Source organism: Botryllus schlosseri, chromosome 8 (genome assembly GCF_051294905.1).
Source record: "Botryllus schlosseri isolate E-star chromosome 8, Bs_hap1, whole genome shotgun sequence".
Lineage (NCBI taxonomy): Eukaryota > Metazoa > Chordata > Ascidiacea > Stolidobranchia > Styelidae > Botryllus > Botryllus schlosseri.
In genome coordinates this window covers 22,269,876-22,278,434 of record NC_137243.1, presented here as the reverse complement: position 1 = coordinate 22,278,434, position 8,559 = coordinate 22,269,876, and the positions used below count along the sequence as shown (strand labels likewise).

Here is an 8,559-nt window from a genome sequence, read left to right as displayed (position 1 = left end):
GAGCGCCGCAGCAGCATGACCACAACAATGACCAATTACGCCCAGCGATTGTTCAGAACAATGCCGATTCCCAGACTTTCACGACTATTTTGGGATGGTACCATTGCCTGGAAATATACTTTTATTGCGGAATCAGTGCGACACTAGCTTTCACTTAGGACCATACATATCAAATTTCGACGCTTGGATCGCCAGCTATGGGACTATCAATTCTGCTGCTTTTAGCCGGCTCAGCAGTTCGCTTCTCGGCCTATTCAATCGTGAGTCACGTGTTGCGAATCCAGCCATTGATTAGTAATCTAATAATTGTATACAATGGCAGCCGAGGTAAAAATAAAAAACTTCGCCCGCAAGGGCGCAGTCAAGGGCTTACGCGAATGGATCCACCAAATTCCTTGTCGACATTTAAAGAGAATGCATTATAAGTCAATTATTTTATGTTGTGCTTGTCAGGTCTCAATAGCAATTTAATGTAATTGAAATTGTAATTGAGCAAAATTTTTGTCAAATTACAATTACAATTACAATTACACAAAATAAAAATGCTTCAATTACAATTACATTACAATTACATTGAAAAATGTAAAAAATTACATTCAGCTCAATTACAAATTACAATTGATCCAACTCTGGTGGACATAAGGGGATTCTGTGTATGCTGGCTGGATACCCGACCGTTGCAGGGTGCGAGTGGGTGTAGGCTGATAACGAGGTTGTGGCTGATATGACATTGCTCCAGGTAATGCTTGTGGAGTCAGCACCGTTCTGGCAGCTTCATTCTTGTATCGAGGTGGTGCGTTGGCGTCATCGAAGTCCTTACTTTGGGTCATATTCGGGGTTGCGTTACCGGTGATTCAAAATAAGATGCTCTGTCTATAACATACATGCGGAATGATAAAACTAACAAAGATTTGCTCCACATTCAATATCAATAATTTTCAATTTTACGGGATGTAGGCTACGTAAATATATTAGGGTTGCCATATCTCGGTGATGAAATTCCGCACACTCTTTAGCGTCCACTAGCGGATATTAAGATGAAATATGATACATTGTCTCTCAATATGACGTCACACTAGCAAAGCTTTGCCTATCGACCAGAGGTGATCACGATCCGGATCAGGAGCCGGAGTGTGTGGTTGTGTGTTGTAACCAGGACCGATACAACATTTCTTCAGCTTCCTCCCGCCCAAATAAACACCCATCTTTATCACACCATACGGTAATCGATACAACTTCTGGGAGGCTTACTATATGCATTTGGTTTCTATGTACATCTGGTCGTTAAATATTGTGAATGAAGGCTGTCTATAATATTGATTCATCCTGATATTACGAAAATTTTTGATCCTCTTTCCGCCCACATGATCATAGCGGTGGAGCTGTTGAAGGGTGATGTCTTCGAAAATGCAGAGAACGTCATTGTACATCGTAAAGCCATGTGATGTCACACGGATGAGACTATTTATAAGCCTAGATGCAGGTTCGCACCTGTTATTTGCACATCCGGTCTTTTCCAACCTCTTACGGTCGCGACTCCATTTTTAACTTGAAAATGTTCTTTGGCCCAGTCGGCAATTTGATAAGCAATCACGTCTGGGACTATTTTGAAAAGTATGAACCAATACCTCTGACGGAATTGAATTTTAATCAGCGATTCAACATGTTTGTCAATTCAATATTAGAAATAGTTAATGTATACTCACCATTGACAGGTTTATCTCGCAAACAGCGTAAATTGAAACGTAAGCCATGGTTAATTCCATCTATCCTCCGATCCATTCGTATAAAGAATAAGATGTATCGTACATTATTCCTAAAGGGGAGCCCTGAAGACAAAATAGTCTATAAATCATATGCAAACAACCTTTCACGAACTATCACTAAAGCGAAGCAAACATACTACATGTCCCTCTTCACACGGTTCAAGGGTGACCCAAAATCTGCCTGGAAGGCAATAAATGGTATAATAAATAGGGGCAATACTTCAGCAACCTATCCAACTCAGATTCGTCTCAGTGACGGTAGTTTGACCTCTGACCCCACCAAGATATCCAACTGCTTTAATAATTACTTCACTTCAATTGGTTCCGTACTAGCTGCACAACTCCCATCTCATATTGTAAATCCAACGACACAAAGTTCCTATACCTTCTCCTGTCCCAACTCTATCTTTTTAGAAGATTGCAATGAGTCAGAAATGATGTGTAGTATACACTCGCTTAAAAACGGCAAATCCTCTGGCGTTGATACGATCCCGGCAAAACTGCTCAAATTCATCGCACCTGCTATTGCCAGACATCTATGCACATTTTTCAACTTTTCAATCAATCATGGAATATTTCCAGACCATCTCAAACAAGCCAAGGTTGTACCAGTTTACAAAAAGAATGACAGGCTTGAAATTGGAAACTACAGACCAATTTCAGTTTTGAACTCAATTGCCATTACATTTGAAAGACTACTCTACCGTAGAATCATTGACTTTGTTATGAAAAATTCTCTATTATCCGATGAGCAATTCGGTTTTTTAGCCAATAGAAGCACTACGCAGGCCCTAGCCGACATGACATCCAGACACTTCAAGTCACTTGATAACAAAAAACCATCATGCTGTGTTTTTTTAGATATCAGCAAAGCATTTGACTCTGTTAACCACCAGATACTGATTAGAAAACTTGTTCAGTTTGGCATACGTGGTATTGCCTCGAAACTTATATCTGACTACTTGAAAAACCGCCGACAATGTGTGTATGTCGATAGTACTATCTCCGCTCCATCAACTATAACTTGTGGCGTCCCTCAGGGGTCTGTATTGGGGCCTTTATTATTTCTTATATATATCAATGATGTTAGCAAGGTCTCCTCTCTGAAAACCGTACTATTCGCTGATGATGCCTGTTTCTCAGCATCCTCAACATCCTTGCAGACCTTGCAAGAATTGACATCTAATGAAATGACAAAGATCTGTAATTGGATGAGAAGTAATCAACTTTCCATCAACCCCAGTAAAACCCAACTTCTCTTATTTAATAATTCCAATTCGCTAAAAACCAATCCATTTTCTGTAAGAATCGATCAAACTGTCATTAACCCAGCTGATCACGTTCGCTATCTTGGAATTCTTGTCGATTCGAAATTGTCATGGAAACCTCAGATCGACTCAGTCACCTCGAAATTGTCAAGGGCTACGGGCATGCTACAACGATTGAAATATCTAATGCCACAAAAAGTACTGTGCGCAGTGTATTTTGCTATTTTTCAATCTCAGCTTCAATATGCAATAAATATTTGGGGACATACAAATGTAACAAACCTTTCAAAAATCAAATCTCTCCAGAACCAGGCTCTTCGTGTCATTAGTAAATTGCCTCCCAGGCAACGAATTCTCCCGGAATATCGAAGTCATGGTATACTTAGAGTTGCCGACCTAATTCAGTACGAGACGGCAAAGATGATGCACACCATCTTCCACACAAACAGGTCATACTTTAATTCGCATTTTACAACTTTTGCGAAAACTCATGGGTATGAAACTAGACAGGTATCGAGAAATTCTATTTCGCTGCCTCTCCTGTCACGATCTTCCTCCCGCAATAGTTTACATTTTGTCGGTGCGAAAACTTGGAATGATCTCCCTGCAGAGCTGATACCAATACCACCATGGCAGTTTAAAAAAATATATAAAAATTATCTACTCCAAACGTACTGTTGATTCTTTTCTTTTATGCAATGCTTGTTCTAATGTTATCCTTTATTACACTTTTATTAAAGCTTAATATCGTGTCGTTAGTCGTATATTTACTGAATGTTGACTCTACGTATATGTGTGTGATTTAATATATATGTTACACGCATCAAACACTCCAGACGGGTGGCGACTGACTCTGAAGGCCTAACGGCCCCTCGTCGTCTCCCAGTCTATACTGCAATATTTGTTTCGTATACTTCTTTATTTATTGATGTGACGAATAAAAGACTATCTATCTATCTATCTATCTATCTAATTAGTAGGGCAAGGTTTTGTTGCAATACAATCGCGAGAAAGTTGCAATTAATTTTGAGAAAAGTTGCAGGAAAAGTTGTATTTATAATTTGTCTTGGATTAGTATAGGGTATGAGAGACTGAAAAGGTTCCGTTGAATAACCCAGTTCCTGCAGAGCTGTCAAATTTGTTACTTTGCCATTTCACATACATTCTGACGAGACCGCCATAAATTAAATTTTCTGGGTTACACAGCAAGAAAGTTACGCAATGTGGGAATAATTTTTTCCAGAAAAGACAAACAGCATAGACATAGCCCCCCCCCCTAAAACAAGACAAATAACACAACCCGAACCCACCAAACTTGTCCCAAGGCGTTGCGGAAAAACTGACTCTTGACTACTATAACAAAATCAATAATAGCCAGAAGAATTGACCCAGTGAAAACGTAATTTCGGCGATCTCGCATGGGCGTTCGTGAAATGGGAAACCATCTCAAATTTAAACGACAGAAATAAAATATTTACATATTGTTCGGATACGGTCGTGCTTGGCAGGGGTAGTTAAACTTCTTGCTTGCAAGCCATTGTTTCATAGATACCACAGTGAGATGCAGCTAACCCATCATATAGCTCTTTCTTATGCAAATCAAAGAGAATAGAATCGTACTAGAAATAGTTTATAGCACGTTTTTAATCACTCCTTTACATTTTGACGCAATATTTGATAACAGTTTCAGTAAAAAATGGTATAACAAATAGAGAAAAGTTGCAAAAAGTTGCACTATAAAATCCCTCGAAACAGCTTAAAACATCAAAGTACATAGATTCTGAGTATATAGGAAGCTGTCGGAGGCTGTAAAAAAAGTTGCAAAAGTTGCAAAAACTTGCCCTACTGATTAGTAAAAAACGGTCAGCACAATCAGCACCTATGCCCAGATTTACTCACGGCCTATTTTGGAAGCTGATTGCGTTTAAGATCTTCGCGAACCCCAGAATAAACGCAAACTACACCAAGGTTTAGAACTACTATTTGTAACTAAATCATCTAAATTGCCCTAACCGAATCTATGAATATATCATTCTCCTATAATTGCGATTACAAATAGACTTATTTCAGTTAATGAGGGTTATTTTGATTGATTTCAGATTGCATTTTTGCGAGGGCGTTGGTCAACATAATAAAATTAATGAATGTGACACTATAAATCGCGAAGAAAAATTTCATGTGGCATAAATCTGACCAAAATTAATATCGTTATGTTGATTTTTGACATAAATTTGATCCTATTTCAAGCTTTCAGAATTCCGGACATTCAGGCATATTTTAGAATTTCCTCCCGGACGCAGTTTGAACAATGAAATTCCAGATATGTCCGGGAGCTTCCCTCAATTATATGTTCACATAATACAACGCAGGAGATATTCATGTCATATGGCTATACCTACTATACCTGACTCAACCAACGACTGAACAGTTAGGTACCACATGTATAGGCCTATAGCCTAGCTATCTACCCAGTGATGAATGTTCGATATCGTCAGGTCTTCTCGTCAGTTACCAAAATTCATATTGAAAGCATATAATATTTTCGTCCGACACTCATCAGGGGTAATCATCAGTATCTATCAAGAGAATTGGCATCAACACTGTACAGTATATCAACAATCATATCACCAAATATGACATCACCGGCATGTAATTTCGAATAGTCAAGGCGAATAGATCGATTAAGATCAATCTACTAACTTTAGATGAGAGGTCTCAAACACGCGGGCCGTATGCGGCCCGCCAGAGCATTTTGTGCGGCCCGCGACGACATTTTAGATTTTTATTAATTTGACAATATATAAGTGTCACATATATCTTTTCAGGTTATAAAGTGAAAATTCCCTCTTAAATTGATCCGAAAGCCGGAACCATATTATCAAACTTGACTATCACATCAATTGCAAACGCTACCATGCAGTGGAAGATTCACTATTTCGCCACATTTCCAATTCATGATGACAAAACCTGACCCTTAGACGATTCAAGACCGACATTTGTGAGTTAGACTTGGACGCGACCTTTCTTAGAATTAGTCAGACTCGGGCTAACTCGATGGCAAAATGAAAATGACTCGAGTGGACTCGGAATGCCGTGAATTTGTTAGAACCATGGACGCAACAAACTAATCGCGTACCAGGGGAATAGTAATAGATCAGAAGGTCACAGCTTGGTATTTCTCTAACTAAGCAAGTAGTTATGGCAACCATTGGCAATCTGCTAGTTACACCTTTGGTCGCTAAACCATGTTATTAAGGCCACTTAAAGGCATCGAGTAACGTAGTGGTACGCTCCAACGATGTAACAACAATGGGCCGTTCGGCGTTCCGACATTTCAATCACTAGGACATATTCATTAATATATTTATATTATATTAATATTTTTTTATGCTCCTATAATTGAAGATATTTGGCCATGAGATTAATAGCCTACTTATCGGAAGTTTACCTGGATCCTGGATTGGAATTACAATGCTCAACTTAAAAATGTTTTGTTATCAGATCGGTCTGTTTTATCAATCTGGTAAATTCAAAAATATTCATAGTTGCTGCAAAATTATAACCCGATAGCTTTAATGATGGCATCATACATTTGTCCGCCCATATAATGTCTATATCTTATAATTAATATATATCAAGTACAACAACAATTATATTCAAATAGTTATCAATGTGATGATTCTTTTCGTGCCAGGCCTAAATTGATACCAGAGTAAATCACATTTTGACGATGTCTGTTTACTGTCAGTCTGCTGGATCGGCTCACTTTCAATAGAACAATTCCCGCCAAATATGGCCTACTTAGAAATACATAGAATACCCCTATAAATGCTGCGGCCCGCGGCGTCGTCAAAACTGGAAAACTGTCCCGCGAGCACATTTGAGTTTGAGACCTCTGCTTTAGATGGTACACAAACTCGTTCTGCTGGCACAAACTAGTTTGGCGTATGTTTAATAAAGATCGACTCCAGGGCACAAAAATAAAAGTGCGCAAAGTCGGAAACCATCACGAATACCACTAACATCACGTACTTTCTACTAAGAATGGCGGCTGGTTTGGGTGAGCCAGGGGCGCAAATGAACAACCACGATAACATATTTTGCGAAAGCACCGAGAAGGGCTAAAATATCCAACTACGTCACAATGGTTCAGGGACGTCAAGTTATGGTCATAAAAAATTCTCCCCCACACGTTTTCCGACCGGCAACCCTAAATTTTCATCCCAGCTAAGCATATGATCTTAACATGATGCTCCGCCTCAACTTAACGCAACCTTACTAACTCCTGACAGAGGTACATCATGATATCACCAATGTATAATATGACATCACCAATTATTAAATCACCGTATAGAATGCCTGCATATATCGATATATCTTCTGTTATGATTTATGGTCACTATAGCTACTGTTCACGTTAGCACTACAAAATGATAGATGGAGCTGCTGAAAACGTTTGCCGTATATTATACAGATGAATGATAGTCTACTGTTATATGTAGCCTACCACATTGTAGCAAGTATACAGCGTCGCATTTCTAAAATATGACTCGGAAGGAAATACGTGTTTGTCAGTGATTTTATACTCACAGGCTGGCTTCTCCGATTCTCTCCTGCCGCACTGAATCCAAATATATAATTTATTATATGGCCAGCGCAATGCAACAACCTCAAAATTCTGAAAATTGGCATGGTATCGAACAATTGGAGCGGAGTACTTCAATGACCATAGCAATGATTGCGTCGTTCACTATAACGATTTCTGGTCGGATCTGGTGCGCGATCGCTCAATTATGTGCTGCACAACTATCCGTGGGTTACTTATCGATATAGTAAGGGCATTTATGAGACGTTTCTTCACCCTGTTACCTAAAATGTTATTGGTGATTACATTGGTAATATAATTATACTGGGTAGGACACTGGTAGTACATGAAGAGATTCAGCGGTATAAGTTTCTGTTGAAGATAGGCGGTTTTAATGATGAAGGGTTTTGGAAAACTAGCATTTCCTCTTACACCGATGCTCAACACAAAATTTTCGGATTTGCGTAATTTAAATAATTTAGAGCCTAAGTGTGAACGGCCTTGGGGGCCATGGAGTCGAATTTTAACGGAATAGGCAAACCAAATCTGTGCCTACAGAAAGAAAATATAACCTAATTGGGATCGGTCAGTTTATGAAACAATTTGTTAGCTTCTCGCCTTGTTTAATTTGTAAAAGATATTATGTAACGATCTGCACATTATATTGTGAATGGGGTTGTGAAAACTCAACTACACATCGATCTGCACTAGAACTGCATTTGCCGGGAATCCAACCCGAGCCTCCAGCGTGGGAGGCGAGAATTCTACCACTGAACCACCAATGCGCCGCCAGAAGTGGCATTTCAAAACTATCCAAATCCAGTTGAAGCCGGTTGACTTACCGTTCTCATATTGATTTGTCATATCGAAACATATGACTAGGTTTGAACTATTTCGATTGTGCGATGTCCCTGATCTTTCCCATTTGCATAACTGGTTA

At 39.1% G+C, this 8,559-nt stretch overlaps 1 long non-coding RNA gene across 1 annotated transcript; it reads right to left on the bottom strand.

The window, feature by feature from the left end:
- Positions 1-2,393, bottom strand: LOC145445176 (uncharacterized). Its single transcript, XR_013916911.1, has 2 exons — positions 1,707-2,393; positions 1-873 (listed from the first exon to the last, which is right to left on the bottom strand). It is a non-coding gene; the product is annotated as an uncharacterized LOC145445176 (long non-coding RNA).
- Between the last annotated feature and the right edge of the window lie 6,166 nt (positions 2,394-8,559).